Raw genomic sequence first — 21,767 nt, 5'->3', positions numbered from 1 at the left:
ACGAAGAACAAGCAAGAAACTGAGATTGCAATCTGGATATTGCGAATATAAGATGAAAGCTTTATTGATCAAGGTGGGGTTCTGTGACGCCTTTGTCTGGTCGTTGAACACAAACGAAGTACGCGAAGTTGCAGCTATGGCGAACTTTTAATCTAAACAAAACCCAAAGTCTAAACGATGCCCTAAGGGCTGTATATATGGAGGAAGAGGGGGGAATTTCGTGGCCCTTGGTGGAGGGGTCCGAAATCAACACTATCTCTTGTTTCCCCACACATACGGACTCTAAAAATAGCCTATACTTATGTATTTCGAAATTACATGGGCCTGGCCCAATAATAAGGTGACGCAGCACCTAAAATAGCCTCGGGACGAAATTTATGAAGTGGCATCTTGTATATTTCGTCCAAGGCTTCATGCACCCATTATGGTGGCTTCAAAGTCCTGAAATCATCACTTGTAACTCCGTTCTTGTTCCCCTTGCGCATGCCATCATCTCGATGCTTGTTCTTGCTCCAATGTTCATCCTTCTCCAAGCTAGGCCCTTCATTTGTAAGCAAAACAAATGTATCCAATTTAGGCAGCATCATATTCTCATGAACATTAGAATCATTACCAAGAAACGAAAGTACCTGGTAATTTAGTTGGCGTGCACGAGCTCTAGTAATTGGTCCAGTATGTATAGCAGCAGGGGCTGTGGGTGTAACAATTGTATTGATGTCCTCATCATCCTCCCCTTCTTGAAATGAAGTCGTCCTCGACGGAAGTTCATCTTCCTCACCCAAATAAGGCTTCAAATCTGCAATGTTAAAAGTGGGACTAACCCCAAAATCTGCAGGCAGCTCAAGTTTATATGCATTATCATTTATTTTCTCTAACACCTTAAAGGGACCATCAGCACGTGGCATTAACTTTGATTTGCGCAAATCAGGAAATCTATCCTTACGCAAATGTAACCAAACAAGATCTCCAGGTGCAAAAACAACATGTTTTCTACCCTTATCTCCAGCAAGTTTATATTTAGCATTCATGCGCTCAATTCCTTAGTTAACTCATGCATTTTTAAAATCAATTCAGCACGTTGTTTAGCATCAAAATTAACCTTCTCCGAAGATGGAAGAGGAAACAAATCAATAGGTGCACGAGGTAGGAAACCATACACAACTTCAAAAGCGCACATCTTAGTAGTAGAATGCAATGAACGATTATAAGCAAATTCAATATGAGGCAAGCATTCCTCCCACATTTTCTTATTATTCTTCAAAACAGCCCTAAGCATAGTAGACAACGTTCTATTGACTACTTCAGTTTGTCCATCAGTTTGGGGGTGACAAGTAGTACTAAAAAGCAGTTTAGTCCCCAACTTAGCCCATAAACATCTCCAAAAGTGGCTAAGAAATTTAGTATCACGATCTGAAACAATAGTATTTGGCACACCATGCAAGCGAATAATTTCACGAAAGAACAAATCAGCAACATTAACAGCATCATCGCTTTTATGACATGGTATAAAGTGTGCCATTTTCGAGAATTTATCCACGACAACAAATATGCTATCCCTCCCCTTCTTTGTTCGAGGTAAACCTAAAACAAAGTCCATAGATATATCCTCCCAAGGAACACTAGGTACAGGCAAAGGCATATATAAACCATGAGGATTGAGTCGTGACTTAGCTTTTTGACATGTAGTGCAGCGAGCAATAAAACGCTCAACATCCCGTCTCATCTTTGGCCAAAAGAAATGTGTAGCAAGTACGTCCTCCGTCTTCTTCACGCCAAAGTGTCCCATTAATCCTCCTCCATGCGCCTCCTACAACAACAAAAGACGAACGGAGCTAGCTGGAATGCATAGCTTGTTAGCACGAAACACAAATCCATCGTTAACAACAAACTTGTTCCACATTCTTCCTTCTTTACAATTCTGCATTACATCTTTAAAATCAGCATCATGCACATATTGATCTTTGATGGTCTCTAAACCAAATATTTTGAAGTCAAGTTGTGAAAGCATAGTATAGCGACGAGACAATGCATCAGCAATAACATTTTCTTTTCCCTTCTTGTGTTTAATGACATAAGGGAAAGTCTCAATGAATTCAACCCATTTAGCATGTCTACGATTCAGTTTAGCTTGACTTTTAATATGTTTCAAAGATTCATGATCAGAATGTATAACAAATTCTTTGGGCCATAAATAATGTTGCCATGTTTCTAAAGTCCGAACAAGAGCATATAATTCTTTATCATAAGTAGAATAATTCAGACTAGGCCCACTCAATTTTTCAGAAAAGTATGCAACAGGTTTGCCATCTTGTAATAACACACCTCCTAATCCAATTCCACTAGCATCACATTGAAGCTCAAAAGTCTTATTAAAATCAGGAAGTTGGAGTAAAGGAGCATGTGTCAACTTATCTTTCAATACCGTGAAGGCTTCTTCCTGTGCAGTACCCCAAAGAAAAGGCACATCTTTCTTTGTAAGCTCATTGAGAGGTGCAGTAATGGTGCTGAAATCTCTCACAAAACGCCTATAGAATCCAGCGAGGCCAAGAAAACTCCTCACTTGTGTGACCGTTTTGGGCTGCGGCCAACTCTCAATAGCTTCAATCTTGGCTTTATCAACTTCAATTCCCTGTGGAGTAACAACATAGCCAAGAAAAGATACTCAGTCGGTGCAAAAGGTGCACTTCCCAAGGTTACCAAACAAACGTGCATCACGTAGTGCAATAAAAACAGCACGTAAATGTTCCAAATGTTCCTCCAAAGATCTGCTATAAATCAATATGTCATCAAAGTAAACTACCACAAATCGTCCAATGAAAGCATGTAAAACTTCGTTCATTAATCTCATGAAAGTACTAGGTGCATTAGTTAACCCAAAAGGCATGACTAACCACTCATATAATCCAAACTTAGTTTTAAATGCTGTTTTCCATTCATCTCCCAATTTCATACGAATTTGATGGTAGCCACTACGCAAATCAACTTTGGAGAATATTGTAGAGCCACTCAATTCATCAAGCATATCATCTAGCCTAGGAATAGGATGACGATAACGAATAGTAATATTATTAATGCCTCTACAATCAACACACATACGTGATGTACCATCCTTTTTCGGCACTAGAATAATAGGAACGGCACAAGGACTAAGGGATTCACGTATATAACCTTTGTCGAGAAGCTCTTGTACTTGACGCATAATCTCCTTCGTCTCCTCTGGATTAGTACGGTATGGTGCACGGTTTGGCAGTGAAACACCGGGAATTAAGTCAATCTGATGCTCAATCCCTCGAATAGGCGGTAATCCCGGTGGCACGTCTTGTGGAAAAACGTCAGCGAACTCCTGCAAAATGTTAGTGACAGCAGGAGGCAAAGAAGAAGGCACGTCCTCGAATGAAAATAATGCCTCTTTGCACACAAAAGCATAGCAAACAGATTTGCTGAAATCTAGCTCATCAATATCAGATTTGGTGGCAAATAAACATGCACTTTTCAATTTAATTTCAGAAGCAACACTAGATGGTTTATTATTAGGCTTCATTTGTTGCTCAAATTCTTTTGCCACAATCTGATTTTCACTCTTATTCTTCTCCTGTTGTGCTTTATTAGCTCTATTAATATCATCTTTCAAAATGGAATCAGGAGTCATAGGAAGCAAAGTAATATTTTTATCCTTATGAACAAGAGCATAGTGATTGTTTCTACCATGGTGTACAGAATTTTTATCAAATTGCCATGGTCTACCAAGTAATAAGGAACATGCTTGCATAGGTACCACATCACAATCAACATAATCAGCATATGTAGAGATACTAAAATGCACACGAACAGTACGTGTTACCTTAACCTTGCCGCTGTTGTTGAACCATTGGATGTAGTAAGGATGAGGATGTGGTCTTGTGGTGAGAGAAAGCTTCTCCACCATCTCCATGCTAGCCAAGTTGTTGCAGCTCCCTCCGTCTATTATGACGCGCACAGAACGTTCCTTCACAACTCCCTTGGTATGGAACAAATTGTGCCTCTGATTTTGCTCAGCTTGTGTGACCTGCACACTCAAAACACGTTGAGCAACTAAACATTCATACCTGTCAGCGTCCTCAGGAGCCATGTATTGCGTCTCATGATCAGAATCATCTCCACCATGTTCTTCACGTGTAATAAGAGCCAATGTCTCCTCATCATAGTCACTAGCGAACTCATATCCACCATCCGCGGTAGCAATCATCACACGCGGAGATTTGCATTCCCTCGCATAATGACCTCCTCCCTTACAACGACGATAAATAATATCACTTGTGTGCCCTGTTGATGCCATGGAAGAAGAAGAACGCTGTGCAGGCCCCGCAGGTGCGCTCTTGGCAGATAATGGTGGTTGTGCCTGTTTTCTTGTATCACAGCTGGAGGTGGCACCGGATGGAGGTGCTGGCGCAGTTGAAGTAGAAGATGCACGTGGTGTCCATGATGAAGGTCAGCCTGCAGAAAAGTTAGTTCGCGCCAATGCTTGTCGATCCTGCACTTCACGTTCAGCTTTACAAGCAAGATGGAATAAACGAGTGATATTAGTATACTCCTTATAGTCTAGAATGGTCTGGATCTCTCTATTTAATCCACCCAGAAAACGTGCAAGCATAGCTTCATTCTCCTCAACAATACCACATCGAATCATGCCAGTTTGTAATTCCTGATAATATTCTTCTACAGAATTTTTTCCTTGTCTTAAACGCTGCAATTTTTGAAGCAATTCACGTTGATAATATGGTGGAACCCAACGCGTACGCATAGCAGTTTTCAAAGCAGCCCAAGTAGTTGGAATAGGATATAATCTACAATGTTCAGACCACCATACACATGCAAAACTAGTGAAAGCACAAACAGCAGCAGCAACTCGTCTCTCCTCAGGATATTGTAAACATGTAAATCGTTGTTCAGTTTCTAACTCCCAAGTAAGATATATATCAGGAACATATCTACCCTCAAATGGTGGAATATTCAATTTCAGTTTAGGAATATGGACATCATCTCGTACCTGAGGTGGTGGTGCAGGCCTACCATTACGAATATATACCTGAGGTCGACCTGCTGGTGGTGGTGCTGGTGGCTGCTCGTAGATCTGATTTTGATCAACCTCATCCTCATAATCGCCCGCATACTCATCATCCTCCTGGGTACCAGCAGGAGCAGTAGCAGGAGCCAAAGAAACACCAACAGCAGTAACAACGGCACCAGAATTTTGTCCTGGCACAATAGGAACACGCTGTGCTCGTCCATACTGATTCGGAAGGGGGCGTAGTTGTTGTTGTTGCAGAGGTGCGACAGGTGCAGCCGGTGGTGGAAGACGCGCAAGCAGTTCATTAAATCTGTTATCGAGCTTTGTTTCGAACGTCTTCTCAAGGCCAGTGATCTTCTCCATGGCCTCTTCAAAATTGTTCAGCACATCTTGTACCTGTTCAGTCATCATTTGCTGAAACTTATCATGAAGCTCCTTGTTCGATAAGTTCTCCCAGTCAATCTCGTCGGCTTGTGATCCTGGCATGGTTAGCAGCAATAGAAACACACAAGAATATGATCCTACAGACTACTAAGAAGTGGTGGTGGTGTATCACAAATCCGTCAAGCAAATCTCAAATTCTTACCAGTTCTTACCCAGCAGCAGGCGGTGATCGGCAACCGTTGTAGTCAAAAACTCTCAAAGCTTGGATAGAGCGATTACCAGGGAGAGTCAAACACACGACGTAGATGTATGTGGAGCTGGGAAGGCTTATAGTATGGTAGCAAAAAGGGTCAGCAATAATCAATTCAGAGATGCAAAGTTAAATAAACGCTCAACGACGGTACTGTGCTGGTCCTAGGCTAGACTGTGCTAGAGACGCGAGCCTAGAACACCAACAAAATCACGGCGCGGCACGTAAACAAGGGAAAAGCACACTCTGAAATTTTTTTTTTCGCTCTTTTTTTTTGCGCTCTTTTTTTTTGCGCTCTTTTTTTTTGCGAAAAATCACTATAATGGCGAGTGTCTCAAAACTCTTCTTAGCTCAAACTGACAGGATGGGCACGAAATTTTTTCGACCAATTTTTTTTTTGACTGTCCGGACCCAAAAACTGGAAACGGGTCAAAAAAACTTCCTATAATGGCACCTGTCTCGAAACACTCAGAAACACCTAAAAATAGGATAGCCAGAAAATTTCCCGAAAAATGCGTTTTCGAAAAATTTTGGGCCTAAACGGAGCGTGGCTACCCGACTTTTTTTTTTCCGAAACCTACTCCGGCAAGGAAACACGAATCGGAATCTAGATGGATCTCGAAAACAAACCTAATATGCAAGGAACTCGGATTGGTGGTGGATATATGGTGGTGGTATATGGCAGCGGTGGTGGTAGCGGTGGTAGTATATGGATATGGATATGAATCGGTGGTGGTGTATGAATCGGTGGTGGTATATGGATACGGATTCGGAGCGGTGGCGGATAAGCGGTGGAGGTAGATGGCAGGGGCGATGATGATGGTGCGGCGGCGGCGTGACAACTTATGACCAGAACTCGAAACTCTAAAAGACTAGACTCTAAGACCAGCAACTAGACACGAGGATGCAACCGCAAATTCAACAAAGCAAAACCCTAAAAAGATTATGCAAAGGCTCAGATTGGTTCGGATATGATGAACTAACTCTAATTTTTTTTGTGGCTTTTTCGTGGACTGTAGGTATGAAGAACAGACTCGATCTAAACTACGAAAAACTGTAAAATCTCACCGAGCAACCTGGAAATCTGATACCACTTGATAGAGGCAAAGGTGTCCCGTCTTTCGATGAGATGATGGATATCGCTTTGGTGGAAGTCGACTTTGACGATCCGACTACGAACGTGCGAGGACGTCGCGCCTTAGCAATCGCTAAACCAACTCCGAGAGGTTATTGACCACGCCGGAGCACGATCAACCTGACCACGAGGGTCTGTTTCCTGCGAGCAAACGAAGAACAAGCAAGAAACTGAGATTGCAATCTGGATATTGCGAATATAAGATGATAGCTTTATTGATCAAGGTGGGGTTCTGTGACGCCTTTGTCTGGTCGTTGAACACAAACGAAGTACGCGAAGTTGCAGCTATGGCGAACTTTTAATCTAAACAAAACCCAAAGTCTAAACGATGCCCTAAGGGCTGTATATATGGAGGAAGAGGGGGGGAATTTCGTGGCCCTTGGTGGAGGGGTCCGAAATCAACCCTATCTCTTGTTTCCCCACACATACGGACTCTAAAAATAGCCTATACTTATGTATTTCGAAATTACATGGGCCTGGCCCAATAACAAGGTGACGCAGCACCTAAAATAGCCTCGGGACGAAATTTATGAAGTGGCATCTTGTATATTTCGTCCAAGGCTTCATGCACCCATTATGGTGGCTTCAAAGTCCTGAAATCATCACTTGTAACTCCGTTCTTGTTCCCCTTGCGCATGCCATCATCTCCATGCTTGTTCTTGCTCCAATGTTCATCCTTCTCCAAGCTAGGCCCTTCATTTGTAAGCAAAACAAATGTATCCAATTTAGGCAGCATCATATTCTCATGAACATTAGAATCATTACCAAGAAACGAAAGTACCTGGTAATTTAGTTGGCGTGCACGAGCTCTAGTAATTGGTCCAGTATGTATAGCAGCAGGGGCTGTGGGTGTAACAATTGTATTGATGTCCTCATCAGGTGGTGACAGGCAACCAACGGTGTCAAATAACTCCGAAGATTGTGTAAAGCGATTGCCAGGGGAACGTGCGTATACACGGTGTAGAAATATGTGGAGCTGGGTTGGCTATATATGGTAGCAAAATATTAGCAATAATCAATTAAGAGATGCAATGTTGAATAAACGCTCAACGACGGTACTGTGCTGGTCCTAGGCTAGACCGAACTAGAGACGCGAGCCTAGAACACTAATGAGGTCACGTCGTAGCACAGCCAGCATCAATGAAGGATACTAAGTAGCTCTGGAAAGCAAGATATAAGTGAAGATCACAACGGCGGTAAAGATAATGATGTGAAACAACAACCAAGCTGTTTTACTGAACAGTGCACAAAACAGATTCCAATCCGAATTCAACTACGAGATTGAGTCTAAAAAGATCCGAATTTTGTTTTTTTATCTTTTTTTTCCTCGCACTTTTTTTTTCTTTCTCTCCTTTTTTTCTCTGACTTTTTTTCTCTTTTTTTTCTCTCGTTTTTTTTCTCTCTTTTTTTTTCTCCCTCTTTCCAAAACAAACTAGATAAGATGCAAATTGGATCAAGTGAAGATGTGAACGATCTCAACTATTATTATGACAATGAATGGTGGGTAGCACGTGGTGGAAATTGATGGATGGGTGGTGGACAGCGGAAGAGATAATGATGCAGCGGTGGTGTGACTAATGTGAACTGAACTCGAAACTCTAAACAAACTAGACACTAAGACCAGCAACTCGACACGACGATGCAACCGATAATTCAACTATGCAAGCAATGAAACGAAAATTGCAAAGGCTCAGACTGGCTTGGAACAAGGATGAATAGATCTTATTCTTTTTTGTGGCATTTTTTTGGACAATAGGTAAGAAAATAAATCTAATCTAGGAAAACTGGAAATTCTCACCGAGCAACCTGAAAATTGATCCGTAAGCGGTCTTGGTCTGGTCGTTGGACACAAACGAAGTACACGAAGTTGCAATGGCTAACTTTTAACTAAACAAATCCCAAGGCAGCCTAAAACTAACCCTCGGTCGTACAAGGCTCATGGGCCCGAGTGGAGGTGATGCAACACCTTTGGGCTTGTAGTTTGACTCGGATTCTGCTACAACGTCAGATTGTTTCGTCCGTAACTCAACGCTCCGGACGAATTTGAAGGTGAATCCAATTGGGTTGGAAACAGCACGAAATCTAGTTTCCAACAAAAAAAGAATCACCCAATTCGGAGTCCGTATGAAAAAGTTGTTGGCGTTTTGAGTCAGGTATGTCTGTGCAGTCCGAATCTGAATCCAGAACATGAAAGACTTGGACTCTATCTTCTCTTGGCCCAAAAGTGACGTGAGAGGACTTTTTGAACACAACATAAACTTCTCCTTTTCCCTTATCTTCATATGTGGATTGTACAAATGTCCCATACACCTGCAATTAGACAAAACACAAAAGTGTGTGAAGTATTTTTGTTCTGGATAACATAAATAGATTATTGAATAGTTTGCATTAGAAATCACCTGACAAATATGCATGTATGCAATATTTTTGGTCGTATCCAAGGTAGTCATGTCCTCATCACTACCCTAGGTACATAGCTTCATCATTGACAGCTCGGAACCACAAGCTATATCTTCGCACGCAAGGAAATGCCTCCATATTACGCACAAAAAAGTGATTACCCTCTGCTAGCTGGGACCCACCATATTTGGAGGCTCACTTGTGGGCCAACTAAGTTGACGCGGACACAGGGCTTTGTCAACTTAGTCAATATAAACGATTCTAGCTGCAGTGACCATACGATGTTAATCCAACGGACGTGCTTCTTCAACCTCTTGTCTTCTTGCTCCAGCCGCCCAAACCAGCGTCGGCCGTGCCGCCTACTCCTGCCTCTCGTGGCCGGTTGTCCTGCCGCGCAGGCCTCACCGACCACCCTACTCACATCGCTAGCCTGACCATCCCTCTACTCACCCATACCTGTTGTTAATCTCCGGCGATCACACATGAACCAATAAACCCTTGTACTCCCCTCCCTGTGGGAAACAACTGCCGAGTCTTCCCCGGCTTCATGTTGTTCCCATCCTAGGCCTCGCCATCGTCCATCGCCTTGGTGCTCTCGACATGGTGTGGTTAACATGGTCAACGAACGACATCCATCGGAAGAGGTTTGTACGTTGAGAGGCTGACAGCTGGGTTAACGGCCGCACGTAAGGAAGGGTCTCCTTATTACGCGCAAAATAGGGATTCCTCCACCTAACAGCAGGGACCCACCGGAAGAGCCTCTGTATTTCACGAAAAAAAATGTTTCTACCCTGAGAGCTCAGACCCACTAGTTACATCTTCGCACGGAAGGAAGTGCCTCCTTACCCCCTGACAGCTGGGACCCACCAGGTCGAAGCGTAGGTAGCGTTATCTGTCTGGAACATGTACGTACATAGTAGTCGATCGGTCTCTCTGCAACAATGAACCGTGGCCGACTAAGGAGCGGGATGTGTCATAGTAGAGCTGCCGACGTAGCATGTCACGCGGTCCCTTCTATATTGTGTACACGTACGTACAACCACACTGCAAGAAAGTAAATACAACTATGTACATACATACAGGCGGGGTCTCTAACGCGTACAGCGACATTGTCTTGTTCATCGGCAGGCAACCGGCTGGGTTAGAATGGAGGAAACAACATCGTGTTCATCAGGAGGCAGCTAACTAGGTCGGAATACGTCATGTTCATCAGGAGCCGACCGGCTTGGACGGAATAGCCGAAACGTGGCGTACCGCAGAATGGAGGAAACGGCCTTCTGTTCGATCGCGTACGGTCGAAACAGGGTCTTGTTCATTGGGAAGGGTCTGATGTACCGTAAAATGGAGGAAACGAACTTCTGTTCGAGTGCCTATGGTTGAAACAGGGTCCTATTGATCGGGAAGGGTGTGGCATATCGCAAAACGGAGGAAACAAACTTCTGTTCGAGCACCTACGCTCGAAACGGGGTCCTGTTCATCCACCGTATACTGCCTCGCTCCAACCTCCACAGGCTAGTGTTCATCCACCGTCGGCTTGCTCCAGCCTCCATCAGCTACTATTCATCCACGGGCTACTATTCATCCAGCCTCCACCGGCTACTGTTCAACTAGCCTCCGCGGGGTCCTGTTCATCCACCCCCAACCGGCTGGGGTGCAGAGCCTTCTTGGGGTCGTGTTCATCCAGTGGCAACCGCCTAGTACAATGGGGTCATGTTCATCCAATCCCCACCGGGAGCTGTTCATCCACAACCAACCCAACTGGCTCAACTCACCACGTCTCGACTCATTCTACGCATTGTGCGTGCGGTAGCAATGGTCACTGGTCATCGAGAGGCAACCCAACACACTGGCTGGTTGCGACTCGCATGGGGGCTCGGTCGGCTTCAGTAAGCATCAGTAGTGATCGATCGCTCAGGTTCAGTTAGCAGCAACAGCGAAGGAATCGCTGGGTTCAGTCAGCAACGAAGGAATTGCTCGGGTTTAGTTAACAACCAAGGGGGTTCAGTAACGTAGCTAGTGCAATTGCTCGGGTTCAATAAGCGAACGCCTCTCCCTCGGGGTCAGTTAGAGCCAACGCCTCACACGCACGCCTACGTACAAGAGAAATGCGCAAACCACAGTGCATCGCTCGGCCCCGACCACCCACCATAACCAGGAACTCCGCGAAAATTTCCTCGCTCTCACTTCTACCATGATTTTTTATGTCATGGACAGCCCAAAGAATGTCATGCAGGTGCGTCCCTGGCCCGCCCAAGATGAAAAAGCCCATTTTCTGTCATGATTTTTTGTCATAGAAGTAGGAGCCCACCACATCTATGATGATACATGGTTTTTCACAATTATTGTCATAGAAGTGTCATAGCCATGACATATTTTTTTTCATTCTGGCCATAATGTCACGTATGTGTCTTTTTTTGTAGTGACGGTGGTGAAGCTGAGGACATGGCAGTAAATGCTGGATTCAGCAACTCAAAGCCGGGACCGTGGAAGAAGCCCTCTAAAGGGAACAGGGACGGCCCGACAACACTCGACAAAATCCTGGATAGGCCCTGCCAGATCCACAACACCCAAAAAAGCCCGCCAACTACACCAACCGTAACCATTGGGTGATCAAATAGACCAGCAAACTCACAGCCAAGGAGCAAGGCAAGGGCCCCTACAGCGAGGACGATGATGAGCCTCGCGGGCCGAACAATGGAGGCCAAAAGCAATTCACCCCTGAGGTAAAAACTATGAACATGATCTATGACACGCACTTACCCAAGAAGGAGAGGAAGTGCACACTTCGGGATGTCTACGCCTTAGAGCCGGTAGCCCCGAAATTCAACCCATGGTCTCATATCTGATCACCGTTGACCGCAGGGACCACCCAACCAGTACCCATCATGGAGGATCGACGGCTATGGTGCTTGATCCCATTATTGATGGGTATCACCTAACTAGAGTCCTCATGGACGGAGGCAGTAGCCTCAATCTGATCTATTCAGGTACAGTAAGGAAAATGGGTATTGATCCGTCAAGGATCAAACCCAGCAACACCACCTTTAAAGGAGTAATTGCAGGCGTCGAAGCTCGCTACTCGGGCACCATGACTTTGGAAGTAGTGTTCAGCTCGCCCGACAACTTCCGCAGTGAAGATTTGATTTTCGATGCCGTCCCTTTTTGCAACGGCTATCACACACTTCTTGGTCGTACGGTGTTCGCTCGCTTCAACGCCGTCCCCCACTACGCTTACCTGAAGCTAAAGATGCCCGAACCCAAAGGTGTCATCACTATTGATGGCAACACAGACCACTCACTCTAGACCTGTAACGCCCCAAGATCTTTGCGCCAGGTGTCTTCCAGTTATGCGCGTTGTTGCCATGTAATTTTCTTGCGTGTCGCATCTTGCCATGTCATCATGTGCATTGCATCATCATGTTTTCAAAACTTGCATCCGTCTGGGTTCCCCCAGTTCCGTCTGTTGTCCGTTCTGAACCCAGACACACTTGCACGCGCCCGCGGCACCTCAGAAATATTATTTTATAAGTGGCATTAAAATGTTCTCAGAATGGGATGAAAGTTGGCATGCGGTGTTGTTATGTTGTTAGTAGGTCGCCTGCCAAGCTTCATCGCATTCAGAGTCCATTTGACGCCCCAACGGTTAACTATAGCGGCATTATAGCCGGTCTAACATCGGATGTTTCTGGTCTCCGGAAACGGTTGCTGGGTTGCATTCCTCCTCTCTCTTCTCAATCCAACCACACACTTGACCTCGTTCGCCTAACCCCTCTATGCACAGTGCATCGACCCCTCGCGCGCGCCCGAAACTCCCCCGAACCCAACCCGAACAGTCGTCACCATTGGGTCCGAATCATCCCCAAACATCTATAAAGTATCATCAGTTTCTCGTTGGACTCTCCTAACCTAATTATATCGGACCGCCCGATTACGGTCGGAGGGACCTAACCGCCCTAAACTGATCTATATTGCTATATATAGTCCCCCGTTTGTCCATTTCTAGACAAACCCTAAATTCTAGGCAGCTTGTCCCTCGCGCCGCTACCAGCAGCATCTTCCTTGGGATCCCGCCCGAGCCAACCCACACGCAACCAGCCTTCCTATCTCGTTTCCCCCAATCCACCAAACCAGATCCAGCCCCTCCTGTCAATCCTGATCGCCGGATCATGCATCTAACGGCCAGGAGAGCCCCCTGAGATCCCGCAACCGCCAACAGTCAGCTGCGTGCCCGCTTGAGAGGAGCCCGAGGCCTCCACGCTGGAGCCACGAGCGCCACCGCCGCCATTTGGAGCGCCGCCATTGCCGGAGATGAGTGCCCCGCTGCTCATGCTTCTTCTCCCTCTCCTCTCATTCATTTCTCTTGGCTCTCTAGCTCCCTGCCTTCAAGTCTCTCTCGTTCTCTGCACAGGGAGCCCCCGAGGAGTTTATGCCGGCCATCCTCGCATCCCGCGCCCGGACGTCGTCGTCCTCGACCATTTCCGACTTCCTCACCGGTTTCGCTCGACCCCGCCGCCCTAAGTCGGCCTTGTCGTCCTCTGCATCGCCATGGACGCGCAGCTGGAGCTCCGAGCCCCGCCTTCCTCTGCATCGCCTGTGACCTCCGCGGCACCAGGTCCAGCAACCCCGCGCTGAGCATCGCCTCATCCCCGACCTCCTCGTTCGACTCCTTGTTGGATCCGGCAGGTTCCCGTCGCTGTGCCAAGTCCCATCGCGCCAAGTCCCCTCCAGCCGCGGGTCTCCTTCGCTGCATCGAGCAGCAACAGTTTGGGCAGAGGAGGATGGTGCCTCAGCCTCGACACCTCGGTCGTCACCGTTAACCGCGTCCGCGTGGGCTGCATCCTCGCGGCCCAGATCCGCCGGCCCACCACTCTGCTTCCCCTTCGGCCTGTTGGCCCAATGTGAGCAGCCGCCTCCTGTGCATGTTAGGCCAGCCTCTGTTTTGGCCCATTTAGGGTTTTTTCCTGCCTGCGAATTTGTCTATTATCCAGGGAACGACAGTTTTACAGAAAACCCCTCATGTTCATGCATATCATATCTCACTAACCGTGCATCGGAATTAATTAAACTTTATATGTAATATGCTTAGAATTTTGTCTAGTTTCATAATATGCCACTTTCATCTATGTTTAAAATGTTTAAACTGCTATTTGCATTAATTTGCTTAAATGCCATGTTAAAATGCTTTATTTCATAACTAATTAACCGTAGCTCCGAATTTAATAAACTTTATATGTAAATGGGGCAGAAAAATGCATAGATTAACATGGTGTACTTACTTTGCATTTTTAGCAACTCTAAAATTATGTTTAGGGAAGAACAGTAGCTAATTCGAAATATGCATATGAGGATTTTCTGGAATTGTTGTTGTTGTTTCCGGCGTCATTTAAACTTGCTTAAATGTGTAGTTCACCTCTTGCCATGTTTAACAACATTTAATATTGTTGGGTACAAAAACAAGAGAGAACTAAATAAGTCATGTGGAGCTCGTTGCATATTGAGCTCCGCTTAACTTGTAGTGTTGTTTATGCACTTTGCCATGCCATGTTTCATTAAATCGGGCATGCATCATACTTGGTTGTGCATCATGCCATGTTTATGTGATGGTTGTTTACTATGTTGCTTGCTTCTTTCCAGGTTGCTTCTCTCGTTAGCTTCGGTTTCGTTCCGGAGTTGTGAGGATCCGTTCGACTACATCCATTTGTCTTCTTCGTGGACTCGTTCTTCTTCCTTGCGGGATCTCAGGCAAGATGACCATACCCTCGATATCACTTCTATCTTTGCTTGCTAGTTGTTCACTCTATCACTATGTCGCGCTACCTACCACTTGTTATATCATGCCTCCCATATTGCCATGTCAAGCCTCTAACCCACCATCCTAGCAAACCGTTGTCTAGCTATGTTACCACTTTTGCTCAGCCCCTCTTATAGCGTTGCTAGTTGCAGGTGAAGTTGAAGTTTGTTCCATGTTGGGACATGGATATGTTGGGATATCACAATATCTCTTATATTAATTAATGCATCTATATACTTGGTAAAGGGTGGAAGGCTCGGCCTTATGCCTGGTGTTTTGATCCACTCTTGACGCCTTAGTTTCCGTCATACCGGTGTTATGTTCCTTGATTTTGTGTTCCTTACGCAGTTGGGTGTTATGGGAACCCCTTGACAGTTCGCTTTGAATAAAACTCCTCCAGTAAGGCCCAACCTTGGTTTTACATTTTCCTAACAACCTATTACTAAAAGTGCAACTATCCCTAGGTGGTTTTGGTAATTCCTAACAACACATAGCTCATTGAGCTAATGCTATTTCAAGATTAATATCTCAGGAAAGCTCAATGATTCGCATGGCGTGGATGAGAAAAGTGGACCCCTCAAAATGCTAAGGACAAAGGATTGGCTCAAGCTCAAAGCTCAAGACTCTACATTTTCTATTTTAGTGATCCGAGATCACATTGAGTCTATAGGAAAAGCCAATACTATCAAGGAGGGATGAGGTGTTGCTTAATGAGGTTTTTGCTCAAAATGCTTAGCGATATGCTCCAAAACCCTCAACTACTTTCTCACATCCACATATGACCTAAACCAAAAGTCAAACTCGGCCCCACCGATTCTTTCTATCCGGCGCCACCGAGTTTCAAATGTCTTAGCCGCTGCCACAAACCCTAGGCAAATCGGTCTCACCGATAGGGATCTCGGTCTCACCGAGATGGGGTTATAATCTCTCTGTTTCCCTTCGTAACGTTTTGGTCTCACCGAGATGAGCGATCGGTCCCATCGAGATTGCAATGTAAACTCTCTGTTTTGCCTTCGTAACATTTCGGTCTCACCGAAATGAGTGATCGGTCCCACCGAGTTTACCTGACCAACTCTCTGGTTAGCTTATTACCAAAATCGGTCTCACCGAGTTTGTGTAATCGGTCTCACCGAGATTACGTTATGCCCTAACCCTAATCATATCGGTCCTACCGAGTTGCATGTCGGTCCCACCGAAAACCCTAACGGTCACTAGCTTTGCTGAATCGGTCCGACCGAGTTTAACCATTCGGTCCCACCGAGTTTGGGAAGTTATGTGTAACGGTTAGATTTTGTGTGGAGGCTATATATACCCCTCCACCTCCTCTTCATTCGTGGAGAGATCCATCAGAACAAACCTACACTTCCAACCTATATTTTCTGAGAGAGAACCACCTACACTTGTGTTGAGACCGAGATATTCCATTCCTACCATATGAATCTTGATCTCTAGCCTTCCCCAAGTTGCTTTCCACTCAAATCTTCTTTCCACCAAATCCATATCCTGTGAGAGAGAGTTGAGTGTTGTGGAGACTATCATTTGAAGAACAAGAGCAAGGAGTTCATCATCAACACACCATTTGTTACTTCTTGGAGAGTGGTGTCTCCTAGATTGGCTAGGTGTTACTTGGGAGCCTCCGACAAGATTGTGGAGTTGAACCAAGGAGTTTGTAAGGGCAAGGAGATCGCCTACTTCGTGAAGATCTACCGCTAGTGAGGCAAGTCCTTCGTGGGTGATGGCCATGGTGGGATAGAAAAGGTTGCTTCTTCGTGGACCCTTCGTGGGTGGAGCCCTTCGTGGACTCGCGCAACCGTTACCCTTCGTGGGTTGAAGTCTCCATCAACGTGGATGTACAATAGCACCACCTATCAGAACCATGACAAAAACATCCGTGTCTCCAATTGCATTTGAATCCTCCAAACCCTTCCCTTTACATTCTTGCAAGTTACATGCTTTACTTTCCGCTGCTCATATACTCTTTGCATGCTTGCTTGAATTGTGTTAAGATTGCTTGACTTGTTCAAAGTTGCTAAGATCTGCCAAGAACTAAAATTGGGAAAAGGCTACATTTTTATTTGGTCAAGTAGTCTAATCACCCCCCCCCCTCTAGACATACTTTCGATCCTACAAGTGGTATCAGAGCTTTGGTCTCCATTGGCTTTGATTTTCATAGCTTTTGGAAGTCATAGCCTTGGTTTCACAACCTAGGAGAGTATGGCGTCTAGCGAGGGAAATTACCACCATAGAGGTCCTTACTTTGATGGTACTAATTTTGCTAGTTGGAAGCATAAGATGAAAATGCATATTCTTGGACATAACCCCGCCGTTTGGGCTATTGTGTGTGTTGGCTTGCAAGGTGAATTCTTTGATGGGAGAGAACCGAACTGTGAAGCTACCCCGGAAGAGTTGAAAATTCTACAATACAATGCTCAAGCTTGTGATATCCTTTTCAACGGATTGTGCCCCGAAGAATTCAACAAAATCAACCGTCTTGAGAATGCAAAGGAAATTTGGGATACTTTGATTGATATGCACGAAGGTACCGACTCCGTCAAGGAATCCAAGTTGGATGTGCTTCAAAGTCAACTTGACAAGTTCAAAATGAAGGATGGTGAAGGTGTCGCTGAAATGTACTCTAGGCTTGCTCTTATCACAAATGAGATTGCCGGCTTAGGAAGTGAAGAGATGACCGACAAATTCATCATCAAGAAGATCCTAAGAGCCTTGGATGTAAAATACGATACCGTATGCACATTGATCCAAATGATGCCAAATTACAAAGATCTCAAGCCAACGGAAGTCATTGGAAGAATTGTTGCTCATGAGATGTCACTCAAGGATAAGGAGGAGCTCCATAACAAGTCATGATGAGGACATCAATACCATTGTTACACCCACAGCCCCTACTGCTACATATACGGGACCAATTACTAGAGCTCGCGCACGCCAATTAAATTATCAGGTACTTTCGTTTCTTGGTAATGATTCTAATGTTCATGAGAATATGATGCTGCCTAAATTGGATACATTTGTTTTGCTTACAAATGAAGGGCCTAGCTTGGAGAAGGATGAACAGTGGAGCAAGAACAAGCATGGAGATGATGGCATGCGCAAGGGGAACAAGAACGGAGTTACAAGTGATGATTTCAGGACTTTGAAGCCACCATAATGGGTGCATGAAGCCTTGGACGAAATATACAAGATGCCACTTCATAAATTTCGTCCCGAGGCTATTATAGGTGCTGCGTCACCTTTTTATTGGGCCAGGCCCATGTAATTTCGAAATACATAAGTATAGGCTATTTTTAGAGTCCGTATGTGTGGGGAAACAAGAGATAGGGTTGATTTCGGACCCCTCCACCAAGGGCCACGAAATTCCCCCTCTCTTCCTCCATATATACAGCCCTTAGGGCACCGTTTAGATTTTGGGTTTTGTTTAGATTAAAAGTTCGCCATAGCTGCAACTTCGCGTACTTCGTTTGTGTTCAACGACCAGACAAAGGCGTCACAGAACCCCACCTTGATCAATAAAGCTTTCATCTTATATTCACAATATCCAGATTGCAATCTCAATTTCTTGCTTGTTCTTCGTTTGCTCGCAGGAAACAGACCCTCGTGGTCAGGTTGATCGTGCTCCGGCGTGGTCAATAACCTCTCAGAGTTGGTTTAGCGATTGCTAAGGCGCGACGTCCTCGCACGTTCGTAGTCGGACCGTCAAAGTCGACTTCCACCAAAGCGAAATCCACCATCTCATCGAAAGACGGGACACCTTTGCCTCTATCAAGTGGTATCAGATTTCCAGGTTGCTCGGTGAGATTTTACAGTTTTTCGTAGTTTAGATCGAGTCTGTTCTTCATACCTACAGTCCACGAAAAAGCCACAAAAAAAATTAGGGTTAGTTCATCATATCCGAACCAATCTGAGCCTTTGCATAATCTTTTTAGGGTTTTGCTTTGTTGAATTTGCCGTTGCATCGTCGGTCTAGTTGCTGGTCTTAGAGTCTAGTCTTTTAGAGTTTCGAGTTCTGGTCATAAGTTGTCACACCGCCGCCGCACCATCATCATCGCCCCTGCCATCTACCACCACCGCTCCGAATCCGTATCCATATACCACCACCAATCCGTGTCCATATACCACCACCGATCCATATCCATATACTACCACCGCTACCACCACCGCTGCCATATACCACCACCATATATCCACCACCAATCGGAGTTCCTTGCTTATTAGGGTTGTTTTCGAGATCCATCTAGTTTCCGATTCGTGTTTCCTTGCCGGAGTAGGTTTCGGAAAAAAAAAGAGTCGGGTAGCCACGCTCCGTTTAGGCCCAAAATTTTTCGAAAACGCATTTTTCGAAAAAATTTCTGGCTATCCTATTTTTAGGTGTTTCTGAGTGTTTTGAGACAGGTGCCACTATAGGAAGTTTTTTTTGACCCGTTTCCAGTTTTTGGGTCCGGGCAGTCGAAAAAAAAAATCGAAAAAAAAAATTTCTTGCCCATCCTGTCAGTTTGACCTAGGAAGAGTTTTGAGACACTCGCCATTATAGTGCTTTTTCGCAAAAAAAAAAGCAGCGCAAAAAAAAGAGCGCAAAAAAAAAGAGAGCGAAAAGAAAAATTTCAGAGTGTGCTTTTCCCTTGTTTACGTGCCGCGCCGTGATTTTGTTGGTGTTCTAGGCTCGTGTCTCTAGCACAGTCTAGCCTAGGACCAGCACAGTACCGTCGTTGAGCGTTTATTCAACTTTGCATCTCTGAATTGATTATTGCTGACCCTTTTTGCTACCATACTATAAGCCTTCCCAGCTCCACATACATCTACGTCGTGTGTTTGACTCTCCCTGGTAATCGCTTTATCCAAGCTTTGAGAGTTTTTGACTACAACGGTTGCCGATCACCGCCTGCTGCTGGGTAAGAACTGGTAAGAATTTGAGATTTGCTTGACGGATTTGTGATACACCACCACCACTTCTTAGTAGTCTGTAGGATCATATTCTTGTGTGTTTCTATTGCTGCTAACCATGCCAGGATCACAAGCCGACGAGATTGACTGGGAGAACTTATCGAACAAGGAGCTTCATGATAAGTTTCAGCAAATGATGACTAAACAGGTCCAAGATGTGCTGAACAATTTTGAAGAGGCCATGGAGATGATCACTGGCCTTGAGAAGACGTTCGAAACAAAGCTCGATAACAGATTTAATGAACGGCTTGCGCGTCTTCCACCACCGGCTGCACCTGTCGCACCTCTGCAACAACAACAACTACGCCCCCTTCCGAATCAGTATGGACGAGCACAGCGTGTTCCTATTGAGCCAGGACAAAATTCTGGTGCCGCTGCTACTGCTGTTGGTGTTTCTTTGGCTCCTGCTACTGCTGCTGCTGGTACCCAGGAGGATGATGAGTATGCGGGTGATTATGAGGATGAGGTTGATCAAAATCAGATCTACGAGCAGCCACCAGCACCACCACCAGCAGGTCGACCTCAGGTATATATTCGTAATGGTAGGCCTGCACCACCACCTCAGGTACGAGATGATGTCCATATTCCTAAACTGAAATTGAATATTCCACCATTTGAGGGTAGATATGTTCCTGATATATATCTTACTTGGGAGTTAGAAACTGAACAACGATTTACATGTTTACAATATCCTGAGGAGAGACGAGTTGCTGCTGCTGTTTGTGCTTTCACTAGTGTTGCATGTGTATGGTGGTCTGAACATTGTAGATTATATCCTATTCCAACTACTTGGGCTGCTTTGAAAACTGCTATGCGTACGCGTTGGGTTCCACCATATTATCAACGTGAATTGCTTCAAAAATTGCAGAGTTTAAGACAAGGGAAAAATTCTGTAGAAGAATATTATCAGGAATTACAAACTGGCATGATTAGATGTGGTATTGTTGAGGAGAATGAAGCTATGCTTGCACGTTTTCTGGGTGGATTAAATAGAGAGATTCAGACCATTCAAGACTATAAGGAGTATAGTAATATCACTCGTTTATTCCATCTTGCTTGTAAAGCTGAACGTGAAGTGCAGGATCGACAAGCATTGGGGCGAACTAACTTTTCTGCAGGCCGACCTTCATCATGGACACCACGTGCATCTTCTACTTCAACTGCACCAGCACCTCCATCCGGTGCCACCTCCAGCCGTGATACAAGAAAACAGTCACAACCACCATTATCTGCCAAGAGCGCACCTGCGGGGCCTGCACAGCGTTCTTCTTCTTCCATGGCATCAACAGGGCACACAAGTGATATTATTTGTCGTCGTTGTAAGCGAGGAGGTCATTATGCGAGGGAATGCAAATCTCCGCGTGTGATGATTGCTACCGCGGATGGTGGATATGAGTCTGCTAGTGACTATGATGAGGAGAGTTTGGCTCTTATTACACGTGAAGAACATGGTGGAGATGATTCTGATCATGAGACGCAATACATGGCTCCTGAAGACGCTGACAGGTATGAATGTTTAGTTGCTCAACGTGTTTTGAGTGTGCAGGTCACACAAGCTGAGCAAAATCAGAGGCACAATTTGTTCCATACCAAGGGAGTTGTGAAGGAACGTTCTGTGCGCGTCATAATAGACGGAGGGAGCTGCAACAACTTGGCTAGCATGGAGATGGTGGAGAAGCTTTCTCTCACCACAAGACCACATCCACATCCTTACTACATCCAATGGTTCAACAACAGCGGCAAGGTTAAGGTAACACGTACTGTTCGTGTGCATTTTAGTATCTCTACATATGCTGATTAT

The sequence above is a fragment of the Triticum aestivum genome, chromosome 6A, assembly GCF_018294505.1.
Source record: "Triticum aestivum cultivar Chinese Spring chromosome 6A, IWGSC CS RefSeq v2.1, whole genome shotgun sequence".
Taxonomy (NCBI): domain Eukaryota; kingdom Viridiplantae; phylum Streptophyta; class Magnoliopsida; order Poales; family Poaceae; genus Triticum; species Triticum aestivum.
This window is presented reverse-complemented; position numbering follows the sequence as displayed.